Below are 27,829 nucleotides of genomic sequence, written 5' to 3' on the forward strand. Positions count from 1 at the left end.
CTACATTCCATTTTATTCCCTTTCAGAGTTGGAAAAGTTCATGTCCATTCATCTTGGAGAGTAATGAGATTTTCTATTTTGTGCCCTGGCACATTTTTATTTTGAATTATTTAAAATAACTCTCTATGCAATGCTTTAGTGAGAATTTATGACCGTTGGTACTACTGGACTAAGGTGATGGAGGTAGTAAGAATGAAATTTTTTTCCATAGGTCATCAGTTGGGTCAAAGATGGAGCTACTAGCCAGGACTGAGCTCTGAGGTAAGTCCCACCAGCTCTTTGGGCCTCAGTTTCCCCATCTGTATCAAAGATTGCACGACTTGTGTATTCTTATCATTTGTTATATATCAGGCCCAGTCCTAAGCAATATGTGCATTCACAGATGTAAGTTCTTATAGTAATTGCGTGCTCATACTTTGAGGAATACTGCATTAGACTATAAACTCCATGAAGGCAGACACCTCATTTTGTTTTATTCACCATTTGTATTAGCCTGTTAGGGCTGCCATAATGAAATGCCACAGGCTGGGTGGCTTAAACAATGGCAATTTATTTCTCACAGTTCTGGAGGCTGAAAGTCCAAGATCATGGTGTCAGCAGGGTTGGTTTCTCCTGAGGCCTCTCTCCCTGGCTTGCAGACGGCCGCCTTCTCATTGTGCTCTCACATGGCTTTCCTACGTGTGCACACATCCCTAGTGTCTCTTCCTCTTCTTATAAGGGTCCTACCCTATTGGCCTCATTTTGACTTAACCATTTAAAGACCTTATCTCCAAACACAGTTGCATTCTGAGGTCCTAGGGTTGGGATTTCAACATATGAATTTTGGGAGGTTATAGACAGTCAATGTAGATCCAGCTTTTAGCACCACTGTTATCATCATATATTAAGCAGCAAATGCAGATCCACATCCCCTCAGTTCCTGGATGTAGAACAAATGAGTGAATGAAGTCTGGGAAAACTGACATTTCCAGTTCAGTCCCAGCAGCCAGGGCAATTGCATGCTACATTATCTCATCTCTAATTTTATCCCCGTTCTGCAGGTGTGGACATTGAGGTGTAGATGTGTGAAATGGCTCAATGAAGGTCACATAGCCACTTATGGAGGAAGTGGGACTTGAGTCCGGGCCTCCCTGATGTCAGGGCCAGAATTTCTAACCTCTCTGCTGCACTGAGAAGATTGGCTTGATCATTGCTAAGCTCCCTTAATCCAATTTTAGAATTTTCTACAAATCTTCCTCTCTTCCTTGAACTAAGGCTTCCTTATCAGATTGGGTAAGAAAAAGCCAAGAAGAAATTCTTGCACAATGAGGGATGATTTGGGGTCCAAAAGTGGAATCTTTCTTATCCCCTTTTATATATCCTTTTTTATTCTTGTGTTTTGTTTGTTTGTTTGTTTTTAACAAAATGTAACTTATGCCAGCTCCATGAAGCAGAAAGTTTTGACTTTTTTTCCCCAGTGCTGAATCCTAGCTCCTAGAATAGTGTCTGACACATGAAGACAATAAATATTTATTGAATGAATTAATAGATATGTATGCACATTTACTTTTTTTTTTTTTTTTTTGAGATAGGGTCTCACTCTGTCACCCAGGCTGGAGTGCAGTGGCAGATTGTAGCTCACTGCAACCTCCGCCTCCTGGGCTCAAGCGATCCTTCCATCTTAGCCTCCTGAGTAGCTGGGACCACAGGTGAGTGACATTACATCTGGCTAATTTTTTAATGTTTTTGTAGAGACAGGGGTCTCACTGTGTGGCCTGGCCTGGTCTGGAACTCCTGACCGCAAGTGATCCTCCCACCTTGGCTTCCCAAAGTGCTGGGATTACAGACATGAGCCATCATTCCTGGCAACATGTAATTTTTAATACAACTGTGTTCATATTATTAATACCATTCAAGGCTGGTGTGGTGGCTCATGCCTGTAATCCGAGCACTTTGGGAGGCTGAGACGGGTAGATCGCTTGAGCTCAGGAGTTCCAGACCAGCCTGGGCAACATGGTGAAACCATGTCTCTACAAAAACAAAATAAAACAAAAATTATCCAGGCGTGGTGGTGCGTGCTTGTAGTCCCTGCTACTCAGGAGGCTGATGCAGGAGGATGGCTTGAGCCCCAGTGGAGGTGGAGGCTGTAGTGAGCAGAGATTGCACCATTGCACCCCAGCCTGGACAACAGAGTGAGGCCTCGTTACCAAAAGAACTCCCAAAAAACAAACAAACAAACAAAACAAACAAAGAAATACAAAAATCCCAAACACAAACCAACCCCCCTGCCTACAACCAAACCAAAACCATTCAGCGTTTTAAAAACTTAATTGTATCTTGGTACATTTGCTTGTGAGTTCTATAGATCTGTCTCACTCTTGCTACAGGAGACTTTAAATGCCATGGAATACATGAACTTTCACTTTTTTAATTGTGCTAAACGTAAAGAACATAAAACTTACCATTTTCACCATTTTAAAATACACAATTGAGTAGCATTAAGGACATTCACAATGTTGTTCAACCATTACTACTGTCCATTTCCAGAACCTTTTCATCATTCCAAACAGAAACTCTGTACCTGTTAAGCAATAATTCCCATCCCCATTCTCTTCTCCCTAGCCCCTGGCAAACATGTTTCTATTTTCTACTTCTCTGAAATTGCCTATTCTACATACCTCATGTAAGTGGAATCACACAAGGTTTGTCCTTTTGTGTTTGGCTTCTTTTACATAGCATAATGTTTTACAGGTTCCATGTTTTGTAGCACGTTTCAGAATTTCATTCCTTTTTCAAGGCTGAATAATATTTCATTGTATGGCTAGGCCACATTTTGTTTATCCATTTATTCATCTGGTGGAAGAATTGGGGTTGTTTCCCCATTTTGGCTATTGTGAATAGTGCTATGAACATTTATGTACAAATTCCCATTTGAATCTCTGCTTTCAAGTTTTTTGAGTACATACCTAGGAGTGGAATTACTAGATCATGTGGGAATTGTTTTTGAGAAACTGCCAAGTGGAGACCTTAATTTAAAAAAATCTAGAGCCAGGGTGTGGTGACTCACACCTGTAATCCCAGTACTTTGAGAGGCTGAGGTGGGAGGATCACTTGAGGCCAGGAATTCGAGACCAACCTGGGCAACATAGTGAGACTCTGTCCGTACAAAAACATAAAAATATTAGCTGGGTGTGATGGCGTTTACCTATAGTCCCAGTTATTTGGGAGACTGAGGTGGGAGGATTGCTTGTGCCCGGAAACTTGAGGTTGTCATGATTGTGCCACTATACTCCAGCCTGGGTGACAGAGAAAGACCCTGTTTCTCAAAAACAACAAAACTCCAGACCTGTCACTCCCTCCATTTGTGTTAATAACCATGGGACCAGAGTGGATGGGGACTGGACTGGTGGCTGTTGAGTGACCCAGGAGAGAACAGAGACTTTGATCTTGGAGAGTGTCACCACCTGGTGTGGTTCCTGCACAGTTTATTCTCCTCCTCCTTTCTTTCCTCTCCCCCATGCAAAAACTCATTCATTCATTTAATGACTCATTCATTCATTTTCAACAATATTCCCTGATTGCTTTTGTCATGTTTCAGGCACAGTTTAGATGCTGGAATGTTTTGGTGAAAATAAGCAGCCAATACCTCTGCCCTCAAAGAGCAAAACAGTCATGTGTGGCTTAATGATGGAGAGGTGCTCTGAGAAATGCATCCTTAGGTGATTTCGTTCTCATTCAACCGTCATAGAGTATACTTACACCAACCTAGATGGTATAGCCTATTGTACCACTAGGCTGTATAGCGTAGCCTATTGCTCCTAGGCTGCAAATCTGTTCAGCGTGTTACTGTACTGACTACTGTAGGCTACTATAACACAATTGTAAGTATTTGTGTATCTAAACATATCTAAACAGGAAAGATACAATAAAAATGCAGTATAAAAGATCAATACAGGCCGAGGGAGGTGGCTTATGCCTGTAATCCCAGCACTGTGGGAGGCTGAGGCAGGTGGATCACCTGAGGTCAGGAGTTTGACACCAGCCTGGTCAACGGTGAAACCCCATCTCTACTAAAAACACAAAAATTAGCCTGTATTCCCAGCTACTCAAGAGGCTGAGGCATGAGAATTGCTTGAACCCGGGAGGCGGAGATTGCGGTGAGCTGAGATCATGCCACTGCACTCCAGCCTGGGCAACACAGCGAGACTCTATTTAAAAAAAAAAAAAAAGAAAGATAAATATAATTGTACACCTGTGTAGAGAGCTTACCAGGAATGGGGCTTGCAGGACTGGAGGGTGCTCTGGGTGAGGGGTGAATCAGTGAGTGAGTGGTGAGTGAAGGCAAAGACCTAGGACATTACTGTGCACTACTGTGGACTTTATAAACACTGTCTGCTTAGGCTACACTTAATTTATTTAAAATTTTCTTTCTTCAAAAATAAATTACCTTGCTATAACCTTTTTACTTTATATACTTAAAAAAACCTTTTATTTTAGGTTCAGAGGTACGTGTGAAAGTTTGCTATATAGGCAAACTCGTGTCATAGGGGTTTGTTGTATTAGGTATTAAGCCTAGTACCCAATAGTTATCTTTAATCTTTCAAAATTTTGACTCTTGTGAAAACACAAAGACATTGTTAAATCACAAACACATTGTATAACTGTGCAAAATATTTTCTTTCCTTATATCCTTATTCTATAAGCGTTTTTACTTTAAGAACTTTTTATTTTATTTTTACTTTTTTTTTATTATTATACTTTAAGTTCTAGGGTACATGTGCATAACGTGCAGGTTTGTTATATATGTATACTTGTGCCATGTTGGTGTGCTGCACCCATCAACTCGTCCTTTGCATCAGGTATAACTCCCAATGCAATCCCTCCCCACTGCCCCCTCCCCATAATAGGCCCCGGTGTGTGATGTTCCCCTTCCCGAGTCCAAGTGATCTCATTGTTCAGTTCCCACCTATGAGTGAGAACATGCGGTGTTTGGTTTTCTGTTCTTGCGACAGTTTGCTGAGAATGATGGTTTCCAGCTGCATCCATGTCCCTACAAAGGACACAAACTCATCCTTTTTTATGGCTGCATAGTATTCCATGGTGTATATGTGCCACATTTTCTTAATCCAGTCTGTCACTGATGGACATTTGGATTGATTCCAAGTCTTTGCTGTTGTGAATAGTGCCGCAATAAACATACGTGTGCATGTGTCTTTATAGCAGCATGATTTATAATCCTTTGGGTATATACCCAGTAATGGGATGGCTGGGTCATATGGTACATCTAGTTCTAGATCCTTGAGGAATCGCCATACTGTTTTCCATAATGGTTGAACTGGTTTACAATCCCACCAACAGTGTAAAAGCGTTCCTATTTCTCCACATCCTCTCCAGCACCTGTTGTTTCCTGACTTTTTAATGATTGCCATTCTAACTGGTGTGAGATGGTATCTCATTGTGGTTTTGATTTGCATTTCTCTGATGGCCAGTGATGATGAGCATTTTTTCATGTGTCTGTTGGCTGTATGAATGTCTTCTTTTGAGAACTGTCTGTTCATATCCCTTGCCCACTTTTTGATGGGGTTGTTTGTTTTTTTCTTGTACATTTGTTTGAGTTCTTTGTAGGTTCTGGATATTAGCCCTTTGGATTCCCTATTTAATAAATGGTGCTGGGAAAATTGGCTAGCCATAAGTAGAAAGCTGAAACTGGATCCTTTCCTTACTCCTTATACAAAAATTAATTCAAGATGGATTAGAGACTTAAATGTTAGACCTAATACCATAAAAACCCTAGAAGAAAACCTAGGTAATACCATTCAGGACATAGGCATGGGCAAGGACTTCATGTCTAAAACACCAAAAGCAACAGCAACAAAAGCCAAAATTGACAAATGGGATCTAATTAAACTAAAGAGCTTCTGCACAGCAAAAGAAACTACCATCAGAGTGAACAGGCAACCTACAGAATGGGAGAAAATTTTTGCAATCTACTCATCTGACAAAGGGCTAATATCCAGAACCTATAAAGAACTCAAACAAATTATTTTTACTTTTTAAACTTTTTTCTGTTAAAAACAAAAACACAAGCACATACATTAGCCTAGGCCTACACACACAGACATTGTTAAATACACACACACTATATTAGCTGTATTAGTATCGTTACCTTCCACTTTTCCACTGGAAGGTCTTCAGGGGCAAGAACTTGCACGGAACTGTCATCTCCTATGATAACAGTCCTTTCTTCTGGAGTCCCTCCTGAAGGACCTGGCTGAGGCTCTTGAGGAGATGTCACTCTTTTCAGAAACACATCCATAGGGGTTTGCTTGGTTTGTTTCCTTTTGTCATCATAGATGTGCTTGTAAGCAGACACCATGAACATTCCCCTCTATTGATGAAAGCCTTTCAGTATTGAGGTCCATATTGTTTTCAAACTCTTTAAGGAGCTTTTTGAGGTCTGCAGAAACATCTACTAAACCTGTCCCTGTGAATTTTCTTGGGGATTCTTCTTTTCCTTCTTCTGCAGTTTTCTTTTCTCTTGCCTTTTTTTCACTATGCATTTCTGCTCCAGTTCCAACTTCTCATTAGTTAATTCCTCAGGAACCACCTCTAGGAGCTCCTCAGTGTCATCTTCATCCACACCTGGGTTAAAGTTGTCTGCCATCTCAATCACAGCTTTGTCGATTTTTTGCAACCTCCTCATTCTTGGCAATTCCTTTGAAATCATGGACAAATCCGTTGAGTATCTTCTTGCAGATTCCATTTGTATACCCCTTGGTGACACCACCCCAAGCCTCAGCAAGGTTCTTGATGTAGTTATAGACATTGCAATTCTTTCAGAATTCATCAGTGTCTTCCTCAGTTGCAGCGATAGGCTGGGCAAAGGTCCTTCTCAGATAGTAGGCCTCATAAGCTGCTGTATAACTCCTTGATCCATTGGTTAGTTCAAGGTGGTGGTGTTCAAAGGTAGAAACACCACTTTGATATTGGGATGAAGATCACCAATAAAAGGAGTATGTGTGGGAGCATTATCAACACTAAGCAAAATCATGAAAGGCATGTTCTTCTCCTCTATCAGTGTTTCCCCATTTTGCTGGCAGAGCAATTCAGGAGGGCATCTGGGAAGAGGAATGGGTCATCCATGACTTCTTTTTCCTTCTCTACTCCTCTGGCATGTGTGCTTATTGATATGCTTGAAGGTCATGGCTTGAAGGCCAGACCACAGAGGGTTTCATTTTGTAGCCTGCAACATTGTCTCAGAACAAGATGGTTATCCTGTCCTTAAAAGCCTTGAAACCTGGCATTGGCTTGGCCTCCATGGATGAAAGTCCTTTCAGGCATCTGTTTCCAGAATAGGGAAGATTTGCTCTGGTAAGTCATTTTCCTCTACAATCAGCTTATCTAGAGTTTCCAAAAATTCTTCAGCTGCCTTCACATCAGCACTCGTAGATGCACCACTCACATTTTCATTATGTAATGAATAACGATTCTTGAATTGTTTAAACCACCCAGCGCTAGCAGTAAACTCAGCATCATAGTCGAGTCCAGCTTTTTCTTTCAGCATCGCAAAACCAACTTTTTGCTTAAGCCGTGATCATCCTGGCGCTGAGAGGGATCCCCTTGTATGTCTTTGTATGTCTGGTCTTCAATCCAGGTCAATAGAAGTTTCTTCATGTCTGATTTGGGGCCATCTCAAATTTTTGTTGGTTTTTTTTTTTTTTTTTTTTTTTTTCTGATACAGAGTCTTGCTCTGTCACCCAGGCTGGAGGGGAGTGGCGCGATCTCAGCTCACTGCAACCTCTGCCTCCTAGGTCCCAGCGATTCTAGTGCCTCAGCCTCGCGACTAGCTGGGAGTACAGGCACGCACCACCATGTTCGGCTAATATTTTTGTATTTTTAGTAGAGACGCAGTTTCGCCATATTGGCCAGGCTGCCCTTGAACTCCTGACCTCAGGCGATCCACCAGCCTCGGCCTCCCAAATTGCTGGGATTACAGGTGTGATACACCATGCCCAGCCCCATTTTTGTTAGTCTTGTTGCCTTCAATGAAGTAGATCCTTAAACAACTCCAGTCACTTTGTTCTTGTTCAAGATCATAGCTGTAGGAATGGGACATGCTTGCCTAGTGAGCAACGACCATCACTTTCAATTTCGTTTTTTCATTTCCAGGTCAGTCACTCTACATGGCCTCTTACTGGCAACAATAGCTGTCGATTTTGTGCACTTAGGGACCATGGTGGCAGAACAAGAGCGCAAGAGAAAATGATGCAGCCACGAGTCTTGGTAAACACAGATGTATGAGGCTGCTTCTGGCCTAACATGGCATCCTGCTTTACAGCAAACTTTCTTTCATTATTATGGATTCTAGGGGCACATGTGCAAAGTTGTTTGCCATCTCAACCACAGCTGTGTTGATTTTTGCAACCTCTTCAACCTTGGCAAATCCTTTGACGTCATGGATAAATCTCTTGAGTATCTTCTTGCAGATGCCATTTATATACTCCTTGGTGACATCGCCCCAAGCCTAAGCAAGGTTCTTGATGTAGTTGTAGATGTTGTAATTCTTCCAGAATTTATCATTATCTTCTCAGTGTCTTCCTCAGTTGCACTAATGGATATATTGTGTAATGGTGAGGTTTGGCCCTCCATTGTATCCAGAACCCGAATAGTGAACATTGTACCCAATAGGTAATTTTTCAACACCCAGTCCCCTCCCACTCTTCCCCCTTTTGGAGTCCCCAGTGTCTATTATTCCACTTTCTATGTCCACGTGTATCCATCATTTAGCTCCCACTTATTGGTGATAATATGCGATATTTGATTTTCTGTTTCTGAGTTATTTCCCACAGGATAACGGACTCCAATTCCACACATGTTACTGCAAAGGACACAATTTCATACTTTTTAATGGCCATATAGTATTCCATGGTGTATATATATATCCACAATTTCTTTATCTAATTTTCCATTGATGGACACTTAGGTTGATTCCATGACTTTGCTATTGTGAATGGTGATGTGATAAACATATGAGTGAATGTATCTTTTTTTATACAATAATTTATTTTTGGGGGGATATATATCCAGTAGTAGAATTTCTGGGTTGAATGGTAGCTTATTTTTAGTTCTTTGATAAATCTCCATACTGTTTTCCATAAAGGTTGTACTAATTTACATTCTTACCAGTAGCGTTCCCTTTTCTCTGCATCCTTGCCAACATCTATTGACTTTTTAATAATAGCCATTCCGAATGGTGTAAGATGGGATCTCATTGTAGTTTTAATTTGCATTTCTCTGATGATTAGTGATGTTGAGCATTTTTTCATATGATTGTTGGCCACTTGTATGTCTTCTTTTGAGAAATGTTTATGTTCTTTGCCTACTTTTTAATGGGGTTATTTGTTTTTTTCTTGTTAAGTTGAGTTCCTTGTAGATTCTGGATATTAGTCCTTTGTCAGATGCACAAACTTTTCTTTTTATAAGTAGAAGGAACACACTTTAAAATAATGATAAAGTATAGTAAATATATAAATCAGTGACATAGACATTTATTATTATTACAGGTATTATATACTGAACATAATTGCATGTGCTGTACTTTCATACAACTGATGGCATAATAAATTTGATTACACCAACGTCACCACAAGCAAATGAGTAATGCGTTATGCTATGATCTTATGATGGCTATAATGTCATTAGGTGATAGGAATTTTCCAGCTCCATTATAACCCTATGGGATCACTATTGTAGGTTTATGTGGTCCATCATTGACCTAAACATTATGTGGTATGTGATTGTATTATGATAATTATGAGCAGTCCAAAAAACAAACAAAATGAGTAAATAAATAATACAGAGGCTTTAGAAAGTGAAGATTGCCATGAAAAAATGAAATGGGGAAGTGGGTAGGGAGTGCTGAGATGATGGGTGTTGTGATTTTAAATAGGGGGTCAGAGGAAGCCTCACTGGGAAGGTAACATTTGAGCAAGGACCTGAAGAAGGGAGGGAATTGACTGTGTGGATAAGGGGAAGAGCATTCCAGGCAGAGGGAACAGCCAGTGCAAAGGCCCTGAGGTGGGTGCCTCTCTGCTGTGCTCATGGAACAGTGTAAATGGGGCAGTGTGAGCAAGAGGGAATGTGGGAGGAGATGAGGTTGGTGAGATATGGGGCAGACTGCACAGAGCCTTGTAGACCACTGTCAAGTCTATGAAGTACGGCATCTCTGGAAGACTTTGACAGAGGAAGTGGGATCTGATTTTAAAATCTTATTTTATTTATGTATTTTTAATTCCATTTATTTATTTATTTATTTATTTATTTATTTATTTATTTATTTTGAGATGGAATCTTGCTCTGTCATCCAGGCTGAAGTGTAGTGGTGCAATCTCAGCTCACTGCAACCTCCACCTCTCTGGTTCAAGCAATACTTGTGCCTCAGTCTCCCAAGTAGTTGGGGCTACAGGTGTGCGCCACCATGCCTGGCTAATTTTTGTATTTTTGGTAGAGACGGGGTTTCACCGTGTTGGTCAGGCTGGTCTCGAACTCCTGACCTCAAGTGATCCTGCCCACCTCGGCCTCCCGAAGTGTTGGGATTGCAGGCATGAGCCACAGTGCCTGGCCATCTTATTTTATTTTTAGCAGGACCATTCTGTCTGCTGTGTTGAGGGTAGACTGCAGGGCATTGAGGGCAAAGGCAGGGAAACTCATTAGAAAGCAGTTACAATGATCCGGGTGAGAGAAGACGATGTCTCCTTCCAGGGTGTCAGCTGTGCAGGTGATAAGAGGTGTTGGATACTGGATATATTTTGCAGGTTGAGCCAACAGGATTGCTGATGGATCGTATGGCTTGTTTGTCTGTAAAATGCTCTAATGAAAACAAATGTTTTGCTGTATCTGTAGGAATGGCTGCTAAGTGCTTGATCTATTGGGACAAGATCAGTTTGTTGATAGGTAATGGTTCCTGTTGGACTGGTGCCCAGATTGCCAGATTAATTGACCTTCCAGACCAATGGTGCCTCATGGTCCATCTACGTGGGCTTGGAGGAAGGGGGAAAAGATGCTGATATTAACAGTTAACATTGAGAACTCACTTTACACCAGGCACTGTGCTTAGCACTCATATCTCATGTAGTAGATAGATTATCTTTGTTATGTACTTAGCCATTTTTTTAAACAATCACAAATTTACAGAAAAGTTGTGAGTACAGCACCAAAGTTTTTTTTTTCCCACTGAATCACTTGGGAGTAGATTGCTACCTGCTGCCCCATCACCTAGAAACACTTTAGTGTTTATGTCCTACAAACAAAGATATTCTCCTGCTTAGCCACACTACAACCATCCTAACCAAGAAATGAACGAGAATACATCACAACCATCTAGCCCCCAGGAAAGTCCTTCGGAATGAAAGGATCTCACCTAGGATCAGGCATCACATTTACTTGTCATATATCTTTAATCTCCTTCAGTTTGAAATGCTTTCTCAGACTTTCTTTGACTTTCCTAACCTTGACACTTTTGAAGATTATGGGCCAGTTTTCTGTTGAATGTCCCTCAGATTTGATTTATCTAATGTTTTCTGATGATTAAATTCAGGTTGTGCATCTTTAGCAAGAGTATTACAGAAGGGATGCTGGGTTCTCCTTGCATCTTGTTGGGTGGCACATGATTTTGATCTGTCTCATTACTGATGATATTCAATTTGATCACTTGATTAAAGCAGTGTCTGCCAGGCTTCTACAAGTAAAGTTATCCTTTTCCTTTTTATAATTGATATCTATTTTGTGGGAAATACTTTGAGGCTATGTAAAAATCCCATTCCTCATCTAACTTTATCTTTCTGTCAATCAATCTATCTATCTATCAATTGATCACTGTATGGACTCATTGTTGCCAATTTCATTTCATGGGGTTCTAATTAATTACTGTCATTGTCCCTGGTTTGGCCAGTAGGAGCTCTTTCACGCTGACTCCTAGGTCTTTTTGATCCATCCGCATCATTCTTCGAGTGTCCCTTCGCTTTCTGGTACAGGATACTCCAGTTTCATCTTGCATTTTCCTTGATCCAGCCCTGCAATCAGTCATTTCTCCAAAAAGCCCTGTCTCTTTTTAGTGGTGAATGGTTTTTAGAAGCTAGGATCTGGGTATGAGGTGTACTCATCAACATTGGGGTATTGCTTTTCCCAGGTCCTCTAAGAGACAGAAGTAGGGAAGATATGGATATGAATATATAAACACCCACACATATGCAAATATATGCATATTATAAGCATTGATAAACAAATATATGCATATTATGCATCTATGCATTGATATATACATCAGTAAATATATAGATATGCATAATCATCTATATATATCAATCTACACCAGTCTATGTATTGAAAACCATAGAACTCTAATTCTAATTCAATGCCACAGGGTTTATTCTAGTTTTCTCCCTTTCTATATTTGTAACTCCCTTATCTAATATTGACTAAAGTGACACACATTATTCTTACTCTAGTTGCTTATTTGATTAATCTTCCTATATATGAACAGTCTGCTTTCTTGGCCACACCCCCTTCCCCAAACCAATTCCCTTCTCATCCTACTCCTGACCTCTCCCCATCTCCTGTCTTGCTCTGTACCACCTAATGGCTGCCAAAGGGAAGCGAAAAGGAAGAGCTATAAAAACTACTTTTTGGTTGGGTGAGGTGGTTTACCTCTGTAATTCCAACACTTTGCGAGGCTGAGGCAGGAGGGTCACATGAGGCCAGCAGTTTGAGGCTATACTGAGCTACGATTTCACAATTGCACTCCAGCCTGGGTGACAAAGTGGGACCCTGTCTTCAAAACAAACAAACAAAAATCCCAAAACTATTTTTTTTAATCCTATTTTATAGATGGAAAAACTGAGGTCCATGAAAGATTAAGCAACATGCCCACAGCTAGTGTGCAGTGGAGGAGGGGTTCAAATCTAGGAAGTCTAGGTCCAGCCCTTGCTCTTAATTAACCCTTAGGCCACACTGATCTATGCACAGGGTGATGAATAGATTCTCGTGGGATCTGACAGCTGGGCAGTGGAGCCCCGGGAGAATAGACAAGCTCTGGTCATCTACCAGTTGGCTTGGTACCATCTTTAGAACAGGGAAAGGAGTCTGCCTTCATTCCATCACTGGCTCACTTCTGGCCTCATAGAGGCTTAGTTTCCTCAACTGAAAAATGGAGATAATTATACTGCCTACCTCAGAGCGTTCGTGTGAAGAGGCAATGTGATTACATATGGAATGCTTCATCCAAATACATTCTCGGGTCCCTGAGCCTCAGACTCCTGCTGTGCGTACTCCTGTGGAATACAGAATGGTGACTGGGAGCAGGATGAGACCTTTGGTGCCTCATTTAGCTTTTTGATGCCTCAGTTTCCTCAAGTGCAAAATAGAATTGTGGGATTTAAAGTCAGACAGACCTAAGTTCAAATCTTGGATCTACTACTCACTTGATAGATGGCCTTGAGCAAGCCAGAGCCACTCCCTAAGCCTTAGTTTTTCCATCTGACAAGGGGGATCACTACAGCCCCTGCTTTCTTAGGCGGGTGTGTAGATTCTGTGGAGGAAACGTGTGTAGAGGACCCAGCAGATAACTGGCCCGTGGAAAGTGGTTGGTAAATGTGCACCTGGGATTCTTGTTTAGGTTTTAGGAAATAGTGTGTTTTATTTAAAAGGCAAAAATAGCAAGTAGAAACACTGTTCGGTCTATACATATGGAAGGGATCTTCCTGGAAGGAAACAGTTGTCCGCTCATTTTACAGATGAGGCAACTGAACCTCAGAAAGAGTAAGAGGCTGTTGATAGGAAGCAGCTGTGGGGTTCAGAGTTTTGTCTCTTGTTCAGTCTTCAGGATGTTTCCTTAAGAGTGGATGTGCTACCTTCTGTGAGGAATTAAGGAAGTGATTTTGGAAGCAATTCCGCTGCTTAAAATGAAAACACTTTGTTTCTGTGGTAGCATTGAACAAACTCCCCCCAGCCACCACCCACCCCCTAAATAAAAGGACCTAGTGTATTTTGGGTTGGTGGTCATCTGCAGCTGCACCCGAGGTGCAACTGTACACCTGAGGCGTTTGAACATCAAAGCAGGGATCATCCTCTCCTCTCTATACAATGGGGACAAAATTGCTTTCTTCTGACTGAGACATAATTGCGTCAGAATCTCAGTAGGGAGGAGGGAGGACAAAATGCTGAAAGTCATTCTGTACCTCTGCAAAGTTATTTACTTTACACTCATTGAGCAGAGCAGCTTTGCTTTCTCTGGGTTTTGATTAACTTTTCTGGTTTGGTCTACCATGTATTGAGTGCTTACAGTGTGAGTGACTCTGTATGAAGCTCTTTATCTGCTGTAAGGGAGTGTTTCCCTGGTGTGTCTCCCATTTGACTCACTCCAGATTAATCACTTCTCCAACACAATGCTGGACAAAGAAGTTTTGGCATGAGATATCTTTATGTATCCATCCATCTATCAGTCCATCCATCCATCCATCCATCAATCAATCCATCCATCCTGTGAGGAAAGTATTGTTATTTCCTTTTATAGATCAGGAACCCAAAGCTCAGAGAGGTTGTGACGTGCCTAAGGTCACACAATGAGAGGCAGTGCTGGCTTTTGCTGTATGCAAAATGGGAGCTCATTCCTCTCCCATGGTCTATGGCAGAGGTCAGCAGGCATTTCTCAGAAGGGGCCAGATAGTAATTATTTTAGGTTTTGCAAGCTATATGGTTTCTCTCTCAACTGCTGAACTCTGAGTTCAGTACCAAAGCATTGTAGCAGGAAAGCAGCCATAGACAATATGCAACTGAATGGGTGTGGTTGTATTCCAATAAAACTTTGTTTACAAAAAAACAGGTAGCAGGCCAGTTGACCCATGGGTCATAGTTGGCCAACTCCTGCTTTATGGTCCTGTTAATCATGGTGACCCATTTTTCCCAAACCCCTAGCTATAGGGGTGGGTGCATGACCAGGCTGGGGCAATCAGAGGAGACTTCTCTCGGATTGAAAAATTTATGGTGAAGAAGTATCCTTTCCACTGGGTTTCTAAGCTAGAAGAATATGAGCATGGAGCTGGTGGTGCCTATCATGTAGAGTGAAGCCAAGCGGAGATGAGGATGGCTAAGTGATTGGTGTGTGTGTGTGTGTGTATGTGTGTGTGTGAGAGAGAAAGAGAGAGAGAGAGAGAGAGAGAAAGAGAGAAACAGAGAGAGATAAAGAGAAAGAAAGAATTAGTTAAGCTTCTGGATTAAGCCAAGCCTGATCTGAGTCAAACATATACCCTTAGATTCTCCAATAATGTGAGCCCATAAATTCTTTGTTTCAGTGGTGGGGACAGGATCTCACTTTGTTGCCCAGGTTGGAGTACAGTGGGGCAATCTTGGCTCACTGCAGCCTTGACCTTCTGGGCTCAAGTGATCCTCCCACCTCAGTCTCCTGAGTAGCTGGGACTACGCGTGTGTGTTACCATGCCTGACGAATTTATATATATGTATTTTGTAGAGATGGGTTTTTGCCATGTTGCCCAGGTTGGTCTTGAACTCCTGGACTCAAGCAATCCTTCCACCTTGGTCTCCCCTTAGCTGGGACCATAGGCACGCACCACCATGCCCAGATAATTTACTTATTATTATTATTTTTTATAGAGACGGGGTCTCACTATGTTGTTCTGGCTGATATTGACCTCCTGGGCTCAAGTGATTTTCCTGCCTTGGCCTACCAAAGTGCTGGGATTACAGGCATGAGTCACTGTGCCTGGCCCCATAAATTCTTATTTATTTATTTATTTGCTAAAATGGGTTTGAATTGGGTTTCTGTCTTTCAAAACCAGGAGTCCAGACCAATACACCCCCAGCGCGTTGGCCTCATTGTCTCCTGCTACTGTCTCATTTTTACCATATGATGAAAAATGCTCACCTCAAAGCTACAGAATCACATCTTTCCAGCATATAAATCAAGAGAAAGAGGTTGTCTTCCTCACTAGTTTTACTAGAACATCCCAAAGAAGACGGCTAAGCTTGGGTCACATGTCTATTCCTAAAAGCTCACGTTGTTCAGAAGGATGGCAGACTCTGGTTGACTCATTGACTGGGTCTGGATCAAAGGCCTACTCTATGGTTGAGAGTTGGATGGGGAAAGAAGTGTGGGTGGCATGTTCTGAGAAGCTCAAGCCAACAGTTCCCAAGGGGAACAGTTTTTGAGCTGAGTCTTGAAGAATATGTAGGTAAAAGGTCAAAATATTTCAGGACAAGGGAATAGCATGTGCAAAGGCTTAGAGAGGGGTACAGGGGAAATGCTGGGAGTTCATGTGGCTTAAGCATGGAGTACATGTGGAGAGGCTGGAGGCAAGAAAGGGTGAAGGTCAGACCAGGAAGGAAGAAGGCAGAAGGCTTTATGAGCCATGGTGAGGAGTTAGGATTATGTCCTGAAGGCAATGGGGATATATGTGGGGGATTTAAGCGGGAGGTAAACCATCAGGTTCTCTCTCCAGAAAGTAGCTTTTGGTCGAAGGTTGGAGAATGGGCAGGACTGGATGGCAGGGAGACCAGTAAGGAATATTTGTAGTTATCTAGACAGATGGAAGTAAATGTGGGGTGTGAAACATATCTTCTGGATGTAATAGTTGAAAACAAATCTCCTATATATAGTTTACTAGAGGCCTGGAAGAGGTAAATGAGAAGTGCTGCTGGATTGGCCCCCTGGGGAGTTTGGTTCCAGTGAATTGTCCTTGTCTTCATTATAAGGGAGAGAGAGAGAGGGGCTGAGACATAGGGCTGTGGAGGGCAACTTCAAGTTTTGAATGGAAGGTAGCAAGAGAGGTCACCCCCTGGTATCTGTTGGAGATGATTTTTGTGTTTTGCATCACATCCCCTCTGCGCAACCTGATTTCAGCACTGAGAGGATGGACAGCACCACGACCCCATGTCTTCTGATGCACAGCGCACCGACTGCACGGCCTCTTACGTTTTTCTGTTTCAGAGGTCTCTTCTGTATCGCAGGAGGCTCCTCAGTCTGTGGCTGGAAGAGCTGGGGAGTTAACACTCTCAGAAGTCTCTCTCATTCCATGGTGGGGGTTGGGGGAGATAAGAATTCGTGGAAAAATACCCCAGGTTGTCCTTCAGAGGGACATTGTGAGGCACACACATTACACATGGTCCATTGGAGGCTCCCCAGCAAGGTTAAGCCATAGTTGCCCACAGAGGTAACCAGCTCACTAACACATCTTTAATGGATTTTCTTTCCTTTTCATCTCACTCTCCTATTGCCTCACCCCTGTACCCAGGATCACCTCCCAAATAAATGATCTGTACCCAAGTCCATATCTCAGGCTTTGCTTTTGAGGGAGTCTAGATCAAGATGGCCTCCAACTTAGAATCCAGGAACAAATGCCTCTGCTCATGTGAAACAGAGCTATGACTCCCTAGGACTTGTAAACACAGGGAATGTCAGCAACAAAAGGGGACTTAGAAACAATCCAACCCTATCTCATTATTGAACTTCGTGTGTCAGAAGGGCCGTATTGTCCTACTGACTTTCAGGACTCAGACTATCTAGGCTCGAATGCTGGCTGTTCTACTTACTAGAAATCGACTAATCACTTAACCTCTTTATGCCTGTTTCCTCATCTGTAAAGTAGAGATAATAATTGTCCTTATCTTAGAGGTTAAATTTTGTGAAGATTAAATAAGTAAATCTAGGTAAAGGGCTGAGAACAGTGCCTGGCACAAGGTCAGGTATGCTATACATTTTAATTGTTGTTATTATTTAATTGCTGCTGTTTGTTTGAATTTGAATGTTTGCTTGATTTCGGCTATTTTCAGGCTTTTCTCAAATTTCTTTTATCCTTTCTTCCCCAATCTCAGGCTCTCCTGTCAGAGTTTTGGTCTATCTCCTTAATTGCATAGGAGATTAGACTTATTTTAGGAAAACCAGTTGTGAATTCATTTGATGAAAAGGAAGCATTGTCTTGTGATGTGAATGACCTCCCATAACTGTTTCATAAACTCAGATTTTAGAAACATCAGATTTCCTGAAAGTTACTTTGCCACTGCAAAGCCTTCCTGAGCCACATGCAGCCTTTGTAGCAGGCACGGTTATTTCAAAGGCACAAGGCCACTGGTTGATCAGGTGAATCTAAGTGAACTTAGGGTGAAAAGCATGAAGTTCAAGACTAGCAGGTCAACTCCCTTGCTACTTACTCGACGCATGCATTGATGTATCAGACAACTCCAACTGCTTGCCTTTACCTGAGCTGGGAGTCAGTTTCTGCAGATTCAGCTGTGGCTGCAGCCACAATGTAGGTCACTGATGGGAAATTATCTTGCTGCTGTTTCAGACAGAAATGGAACTTAATAGCTGATGTCTTTTTTCCTCTGCTGTGTGGTGCCAGGGGCATTTTAGTGGTTCAGGGAAGGTAGGGGATATGTCTAAAAGCCTTGCCTTTTAGGGTCCTATTTCATCCATCAGATGTGACTACATTCTGGATTTTCTTCCCTGGCCAGTCTTTGGTCCTCATTGCCATCAATTCTCCTTGCCTTTGGAACCAGCCTGTGCCTCCCAGCTCTGACACTTACAGCTGCTGCGGGCTTCACCTGCAACTTCTCACGTTTAACTGCTACAATCCAGCTGGGCAGTTGATGATGTGAAAATAGGACTGCTTTAGTTCCCCCCTTCACACTTGGAACTTGGGGAAATAAGCGGCAGGAAGACTTCTTTTTTCAGCTGCAAGTTTTTTTCTGGTCAAAGCAAACTGAATTAAAAAGCAGTAGTTGAAGTGGCAAAGATGCATGAATCAGAGAGCTTGGTGGGGAAGAGATGTCTGCCCCTGCGAAGTAGGTTCTTAAAGGTAAAATGGGGAAAGGGAAGGGTCTCTCAGTGCTCCTCCCAGCACATCTACTTTGCTCCAAAGCAAAAGTCCTGAGAAATTGGGTAAACCACATTTCTGGAGCCCAATTCTTAATGTCATTGTTACCATATGTTCAAATGGGTTTTATTTTCATCATGACTGATTTCCAGTCAGCAGGGACTTAGATTTAATTCATTCTCCTTCACCATTTAGAATCACTGATCTGATCCTGTGTACCTATAACATTTCAATGGCTTCCAAGGCTCTTAAGATAAAGACCTGAAGTCTCACCATGGGGACCTTACTTCGCCTCTGCAGCCTCATCTCAAGCCACTCTCTGGTTCTCTGCTCCAGCCACAAAGGCTTTTTCCAAGTTCCTTAAAAGCAGAGTGCCTCACCTCTTCTGCTGCAGGACCTGTGCACATGTTATTTTTCTCTGCTTCATTTCTCTTCCTTTCTAGGCAATCTCGTTCAGTCTTAAGGTTTTAAATGCTATGGATGTGCAGGCAACTCCCAGATACATATCTCTAGCCCCAACCTCTACCCTGCAGTAGTATATATACCTAGGAATTGTGTATATACTCACATCTTCACTTGAATGTTCATTAGGAAGCTCAACTAATATGTCAAAAGTAGCTTTTAATTCTTCCTCCCACCCTGGACCCTTTTTTCTCCAAGTGTTCATCTTGGCAAATGGTACAACTCTCCACCTAATTGCTCAGGCAGAAAATGCAGGAGTAATTTGTGATTTTTTTTCTCTATAAGTCAGAGTCCCAGTGGGAAACATGGCACACTGAAATCAGGATAATTTAAGGACAAGTTATTTATAAAGGGACTGATTAAAAAGATGTGAATGAAGAGAACACCTAGGGACAGTGCAGGGACCCAGGACTAGAAGCAAAAGAGCTGTTACCATTCCTGGGCAGAGATGAATGGAGAGAGAGAGAGAGAGAGAGAGAGAGAGAGAGAGAGAGAGAGAGAGAATATGAATACTGGAACACAGAAGGAGAGAATTGTTTAGAGCAGGTCACCTTGGAGGATCACTGAGTTCAGGGGACACAGTCATCCTGAGGCAACTTTGCAAAGAAGGACTTGGGGACAAATATCTTGACTTCATTCTCCTGCTTCATCTGATCTCTTGCTCCCCATTGGAACAGTGGATGGCCTGAGAAGGAACTAATAAAATGTTGTTGAATGAACGGATGGCAAGTTCTCCCCTTCTGTCTTTACCTAGTTAAGCCCACTATGTTCTTCAGACCTCAGATCAAATGTCTCTTCCTCCAGGAAGTCTTCTCTGACTTCCCTAGACGAGACCACCCCCCTATTATACACTTCCATGGCTTCATTCATAGCCCCATTGCATATTATAATTATGCATTTGTGTGATTATTTAATTGATTTATCTCTTCGTGGCCCAGTTTTAAGATCCATGGTGGCAGGGATCATATTTATCTTACTAACCATTCATCCCCTGCACCCAGCACAATGCCTGTCCTACAGGTGGCCCCCCAAAACGTTTATGAAATAAATCAAATTTCTCTAAGATTGTTCATTTTGAACAGGTAGATAATGATCTATAAGGAGCTCTTAGAGTGACCAGTAATGCTTTGGGAAAAGTCATCAATCCTCCAATTTTTCTCTGTAAACTGAGTTTCCCTCTGGTTCATTTTAAAAAGTAAATGGCATCAATGATAGACTGGGTAAATAAAATATGGCACATATACACCATAGAATACCATGCAGCCTTAAAAAAGAATGAGTTCATGTCCTTTGCAGGGATGTGGATGAAGCTGGAAGCCATCATCCTCAGCAAACTAACACAGGAACAGAGAATCAAACACCACATATTCTCACTCATAAGTGGGAGTTGAACAATGAGAACACATGGACACAGGGAGGGGAACATCACATACTGGGGCCTGTCGGGTGGTGGAGGCAAGGGGAGGGAGAGAATTAGGACAAATACCTAATGCATGTGGGGCTTAAAACCTAGATGACGGGTTAATAGGTGCAACAAGCCGCCATGGCACATGCATACCTATGGAACAAACCTACACGTTCAGCATGTGTATCCCAGACTTAAAAAAAAAAAGTAAGTGGACAGAGAATGAATTAGCTGTGCAGCATCCTCAGTGCTGCCCTGATTCCACATCCTCAGAACTCCTCATGGCTTTTATTTTCTTAGGTTCAGAATAGACTACCAACATGGATTTATATGCAGACATTTGTCTCCCCTACAGCTTCATGAGCAATGAAAATGAATAAGACTCCTCCTCTTTCTTCTACTTCACATCCCATCTAAGTCCACCAAAGAGAGCAATACATCAATGATAACTAGAGTTGCTGGGTAAGGTTATGTAGGTTGCTCACTGCTGAAGGGTAAGAGGTAATTGGGAGTGAAGTCCAGCCCAAACTCAGTTTACCACAGGGGGCGGGGCTGGAGGAAGAGCTCCTTTTCTTAATTCGTACAAAGGGCCGTATGAACTAGCAGCGGTCCTGAAAATGACATTTAGGAGTAAAGCTGGCTTGTAATAGATACCTCAATATCCTAATTTGATCATTCCATGTTGTATACTTGTATCAAAACATCACATATACTCCATAAATATATACAATGATCATATGCCCATAATAATTAATTTAAAAATAATAAAGCTGACTTGAGTTCAAAGAAATGTTGGCCAAAAAGCCTGATCAGTACACTGTCACCTGCTCATTGTGGCCATGAATGCTTAAAACTTTCCCTGTGATTATTTTATTTAATTATAAAGATAATACACATTTTCATAAATAAACCCACATCACAAGGAAATAGAGTAAAAAGTGCAAGAATTCTCTCACCCTCTCACAATCCACAAAGCCAACCACTATTAAAAGTTTTCTTGGCCTACTCTCAGATTTTTAAAATGTTTTTAGAAACGTATTTTCTAGAGTATATACACATGTGATCAACATTCATGATTTAAATAAATGAGATCATACTGTATAGACTGTTTAGCTATTTGTTTTCTTTGCTAATATATCTTGTACATTTTTCTTGTAGAACTTAAGGGTCTACTCATTCTTTCTTTTTCATGGCCATAATATTCTATTGTATGGCTATAGCATAATTTTTTTATATGTGAATGAAAATGACTACAACAGCAATTGATACTTCTTCTTTGCCAGATATTATAGCATAATTTTTAAAATCAGTCTCCAATTGATGGATAAGTGGATTTTTTCCAATGTTTTCTTACTATAAACAATGTTATAGGGACCATATTTGATATATGTTTTTCAGTATATGCACAACTATTTCTGTAGAATTTATTTTCAGAAATGGTATTGATGGATTAAAGAACGTGTGTATTTAAAATGTTAGATATTGCCAAAAACCTTCTTAAGACGTGATATCCATTTACTCATCCACTTGTAGGAAGCCAAAAGCTTTCAGCTCTTTGCTTCTTTTTTTTCCTTTGAGATGGAGTCTCATCTTGTTGCCCAGGCTAGAATACAGTGGTGCAATCTCAGCTCACTGCAACCTCTGTTTCCTGGGTTCAAGTGATTCTCGTGCCTCTGCCTCCTGAGTTGCTGGGATCATAGGTGTGCACCACCATGCTCAGCTAATTTCTGTATTTTTATTAGGATGGGATTTCAACATGTTGGCCAGGCTGGTCTCGAACTCCTGACCTCAGGAGTTCTGCCTTGGAGCTCTTTTCTACTGAGCTCTTGAATAGCACACAGAATAAGAGGGTATATATATTAGTTAACTATTACCAGTTAGCTATTACTATGTGGCAGACCACCCAAAATTTAGTGGCTTAAGACAACAACCATTTATTTAGTTCATGATTTTGTGAGTTGCAGATTTAAGCTGGATTGAAAAATGGGTGGTCCTTTAGGTCTGGGCTTGGCTTACTGGTCTTGGCTGGGTCTCATCTGTCTTAGTCAGCTGGGGGCTAGGTGATATAGGATGATTTTGGCTGGGATGAGTTATATCTGCTTCACCTAGTGTTTAACCCTCTATTTCAAGCTTGTTCTCAGTGACAGTTCTCAAGAGAGCACAAAAGCACACGAAGTCTCTTGAGGCACAGGTTTGGGGTTGTACACCACCACTTTCATGACACTTCAGTGGCCAAAACAAGACACGAGGCCAGCCCAGATTTAAGGGGTGGGAAAGCAAACCTCACCTGTTGATGTGGGAATCTGCAAAATCATGTTGCGAAGGGCATGCCTATTGGGAGAACATTAACTAGGACCACGAATGCAATTAATCAACTACAGGGGGGAGATGCCCAAGTTTAGTTGTTAAAAAAAAATCTTGGCATTAAGAAATTGTTCAGATTTCTGAGCCACCAGGAGTGAGCCATTTACTTTAATCATTAGATTAAAAAGGTAGTGGGCGATTGTGTCTGACTTTGAAAAATGAATATGAAAGCACATGGAAGGGGCCAGTTCCTACTCTGGCCTCTTCATATTAGTTAGATACAGATTTGCCTGTTATCAAGAGGCCTAAAATGAGATAAAAGTTTATTTCTTTCTCAGTGAGAGTCTCAGAAAGCAGTCCAGGATTAATGTGGTAATTTCCCAATCACTACGGTCCCAAGCACCTTCTACTTGGTTGCTTTGCCATCCTCAGCTCGTGGCTATCATTTCATGGTCTAAAATGGCTATTCCAATTCTTGCCATCACATCTACATTCCAGGAAGAAAGAGGGAAGGGGAAATGGAGGCATACCTCTTCCCTTTAAAGCAACTGCCCCAGAAATTGCACACATTACTTCTGTTGACATCTCATCGGTCAGAAATTCTCATGGCTACAGCTAGCTACAGCTAGTTTGGGTGGCTATGTGCCCAGGTAAAATTCAAGGAATTTATTACTAAAGGAAGAAGGGAAGAATGGATATTGAGGGGCAAGGTGTATATTCCCTATTGCAATTTTCCCAGGCAGACCAGAGCTTTATGAATAATTGCCAGTCAATGAGCTAAAGACCAGACCTGTAGCATGGGAATTAGAGGCACTATTCAGCTTACAAATTACAGAGTAGCACAGAGTACATGAGTAGTCTCTGGAGGCCAACAGACTTGGGCTTTCATTAGTCAGGGTTCTCCAGAAAAACAGAACCAATATGATCTCTCTCTCTCTCTCTCTCTCTCTCTCTCTCTATCCACACACACACACACACACACACCCCAACAGGATATATATATACATACACACACACACATATATATGTATGTATGTATATCCAAAATTTAGTGGCTTAAGACAACAACTATTTATTTAGCTAATTATTTTTTGACTTGCCTAAAATTTAGTGACCTAAGACAAATCATATATGAGAGAGACTGAGATTGAGATTTTAATGAACTGGCTCATACAACTGTAGGGGTTGGCAAGTCTCAAATCTCCTGGGCAGGTAAGGCAGGCAGGCAGGTTGGAAATTCAGGCAAGAGTTGATGTGGCAGTCTTGAGTCTGAAGGCTGGAAACTCAGGCCAGATTTCTACCTTGCAGTCTGGAGGAAGAATTTCTTCTTCTTTGGGGGTCCTCCATCTTTGCTCTTAAGGCCTTCGACTGATTAGATGGGGCTCACTCACATTACAGAGGGTAGTCTGCTTTACCTTAAGTCTTCTGATTTAAATGTTGATCACATCTAAAATGAATGGTTCCACAGCAACATCTACACTGGTGTTTGACCAAACAACGGGGCACCATGGCCTAGCCATCACAGGCTTTGATACCAGTTTTGCTGGTGACTCACTCTGTGGTTCGCTGAGCTGTGTCATTTCACAGGGTTATGATGAGACGACATGACACACCATGGAAAGGACTCAGCACAGCACTTGGCTCATGGCACACAGCTGCAGGTGCCTTGGTGCTATCCCTATGGTCTCCTAGCACTCACCTCTGCACACTGAAGGCTGTCCTCCCTGTGGGCTTCAGTCTGATCCTGGGGGCATCCTCACTTGTCCTTAGGATATGCTGGAAGTGCCACATGGTTAATGTCTCTGGAAGCAGCTGTCAGACAGATTAGATCTAGGGTGACCAGCCCTCCTGGTGTGCCCAGGACTGTCCCATTTTAGGGCTGAAAGTTTTGCTTCCAAAGATATCTTGCAGTCCTAGGGCTCCTAGCACAGATGCATGGTCTACTTTGGCTCCCAGAGTCCCTACGGTTGCCTGTGCATCAGGTCAGCCAGAAGTGTCAAGGCATCCAGACCCCAAGTCAACCCTCAATACTGATGGGCAGTTAATAACCAACTTACCTTCTCCCTGCTTGTGATTTCTTTGAGGTGTGTCCTACACCAGGTCCTTGCGTTTCCCAGCAAGAGTTCACCGAAGGCACCCACAGCTCATTATGCCCACCATTTCCTGGCTTTCTTCCCTCTCTGTCTCATTTCCCATCCTCTCCAGGTGCTTCCTGGAGACCCCTTCCAAATAAACCCCTCATATTCTTCTGGAAGAACCAATCTCAGGCAATACAATTAAATAATTATTATCACCAAACACTTTTTTGTTCTCTCCTCTGAGCCTCACAGTAATGCTGTGAGGGAGGTAGGCCATGGATTATCTTTCTTGTTAGGAGTATCATCATTTCCCTTTTTACTTTACATTTACCTATTTATTTTATTTTTTAGAGGCAGGGTCTTGATCTGTTGCCTAGGCTAGAGTACAGTGGCATGAATATGGTTCACTGTAACCTCAAACTCCTAAGCTCAAGTGATCCTCCTGCCTCAGCCTGTAGAGTAGCTGGAACTACAGGTGCATACCACCATCCCTGGCTAATTTTTAAAATTTTTGTAGAGATGGGTTCTTTTTTTTTTTTTTTTTGAGACAGAGTCTCGCTCTGTCGCCCAGGCCATACTACAGTGGCGCCATCTTGGCTCACTGCACCTTCCGGGTTCACATCATTCTCCTGCCTCAGCCTCCTGAGTAGCTGGGACTAGAGGTGCCCGCCACCATGCCCGGCTGATTTTTTGTGTTTTTAGTAGAGATGGGGTTTCATCGTGTTAGCCAGGATGGTCTCGATCTCCTAACCTCGTGATCCGCCCACCTCGGCCTCCCAAAGTGCTGGGATTACAGGCTTGAGCCACCGCGCCCGGCGAGATGGTTCTTTTTTAAAAACTAAAGAAAAAAAGAAATCTGTGGGTACACAGTAGGTGTATATATTTATGGGGTACATGAGATGTTTGGATGCAGACATGCGATGTGAAATAAACATATCATGGAGAACGGGATCTTCATCCCTGCAAGCATTTATCCTTTGAGTTACAAACAATCCAATTACACTCTTTAAATTATTTTAAAATGTACAATTAAGTTACTATTGACTATAGTCACCCTCTTGTGCTATCAAATCGTAGGGTCTTACTCATTCTTTTATTTTTTTGTACCCATTAACCATCCTTACTTCCCTCCACACAGCCCCCCACTACCCTTCCCAGCCTCTGGTAACAATCCGTGTACTCTCTGTCTCCATGAGTTTAATTGTTTTGACTGTTAGATCCCACAAATAAGTGAGAACATGCAATATCGAGATGGATGCTTGTAATGTTGTCCAGGCTCGTCTTAAACTCCTGGTTTCAAGTGATCCTCCCACCTCAGCCTTCCAAAGAGCTAGAATTACAGGTGTGAGGCACAGCACCCAGCCTATTTTTTAATTTTTTGAGACAGGGTCTCTGTTTATCGCCCAAGCTGGAGTGCAGTGGCGTGATCAAAGCTCACTGCAGCCTCAAACTCCTGGGCACAAGCGACCCTCCTGCCTCAACCTCCTGAGTAGCTCAGATTACAAGTGTGTGCCACCACACCAGGCTAATTTTTCAATTTTTTGTAGAGATGGGGTCTTGCTGTGTTGCCCAGGCTGGTATTTTCATATAGCAATTGAGAAAATGAAGGCTCAGAGACTCAGAGCAGCAAGAGGCCACCTAACAACTGAGGAGGGACAAAGAGGAGCCTCTGAGATGCGTGCTAAGCCTTCTAGCTTCTTGTGCCACCCCCACCCCTATGACCTCTTGCACAGTTAGCGGATTTTGCTGCAGTGGGCATCACATGGCACACATAGATATCTGATAATGCTGGATCTCTCTTGTTGGATTTGCAACAGCTCTGAGTGGAGGCAGTTTGGGCTCTGCCACCTTATAACTTTATTTTTACCTAAAGGGACCCCTGACACAGAGGAGAGAGGGATTGTTTTGAGTCTTCAAGCCTCCCAGGCTACCTCCTACCCAGCATCCAGAGGTAGACAGTGTATAGATTTGTAATCTGTGACCCTGTTCCAGAAATCCATCAAGATGTCAGGATAAGAGTGTTTTCATCTCACACGCCTGTGGATCAGATATCCGAGTTTTTATTTCAGAAGCCCCTGCAGCAGAGGCACAAAAGCAGCAGGATAATCCCTTATCTGACGGGCAATAGAAAGTTATAAGCAGGGGTTTATTTGGGAAAGAAAAAAAAAAAAACAATCCACATTCTCTCTCAGGGGCTTTACTCCCTTGGTTTATTTTAAACATCACAAGAGAAAGTCAGGACTGGCTTTTCAGTTTGTCACAGCAGCTGTAGACTAAAGGATTCTGAGTAATAAGGTCCCTGGGGCAGTTCCAAATCTGTAAAACAGTAGCCATCTCTCCCCGATCCAAACGGACGGCCTTTGCAGAAGCGTTTTAACCAAATCCCTCTTTCTTTCATCTCTGTCAAAGCGTAAACCAGGCAGGTTTCATGTGTCCAAAGTTTTAGTATTTGATACAAGAACTTGCTACTTCCCTGTTAAAGGAAAGAGTTTTTTGTTGTTGTTCTTGTTTTGTACTTCTCTGATGACTTATCTCTAGTATTTTCTCAGGAGGCATCATGGTTTTTCTGATACTGTGAACACTCTTTCACATTTCTTGGAGGTTCACAAAGGACCAAAAATGCTAGAACAAGTGCTAGAGGCTGACTTGCCACCCTCGGAAGGTATTTGTGGTGGCTGTAGACTTTACTCAGGTCCAGGAATCCAGCATTAATGGAA

General features: G+C 42.2%; 1 protein-coding gene across 2 annotated transcripts in view; it reads left to right on the forward strand.

Annotated features, from left to right (window-relative positions):
• Positions 1–27,829, forward strand: part of RPH3A (rabphilin 3A) — a 338,247-nt gene that overhangs the window by 71,374 nt on the left and 239,044 nt on the right. The window contains exons 2-3 of one of the 2 annotated variants that reach the window (XM_025402467.1): positions 212–261; positions 2,602–2,662. The exons of the other annotated variant lie outside the window; for it this stretch is intronic. The gene's annotated coding sequence lies outside the window, so the exon portion shown is untranslated. The remainder of the gene's footprint in view (positions 1–211; positions 262–2,601; positions 2,663–27,829) is intronic. 2 annotated transcript variants of the gene reach the window in all.

The sequence above is a fragment of the Theropithecus gelada genome, chromosome 11 (assembly GCF_003255815.1).
Source record: "Theropithecus gelada isolate Dixy chromosome 11, Tgel_1.0, whole genome shotgun sequence".
In the NCBI taxonomy this organism is placed as follows: Eukaryota; Metazoa; Chordata; class Mammalia; order Primates; family Cercopithecidae; genus Theropithecus; species Theropithecus gelada.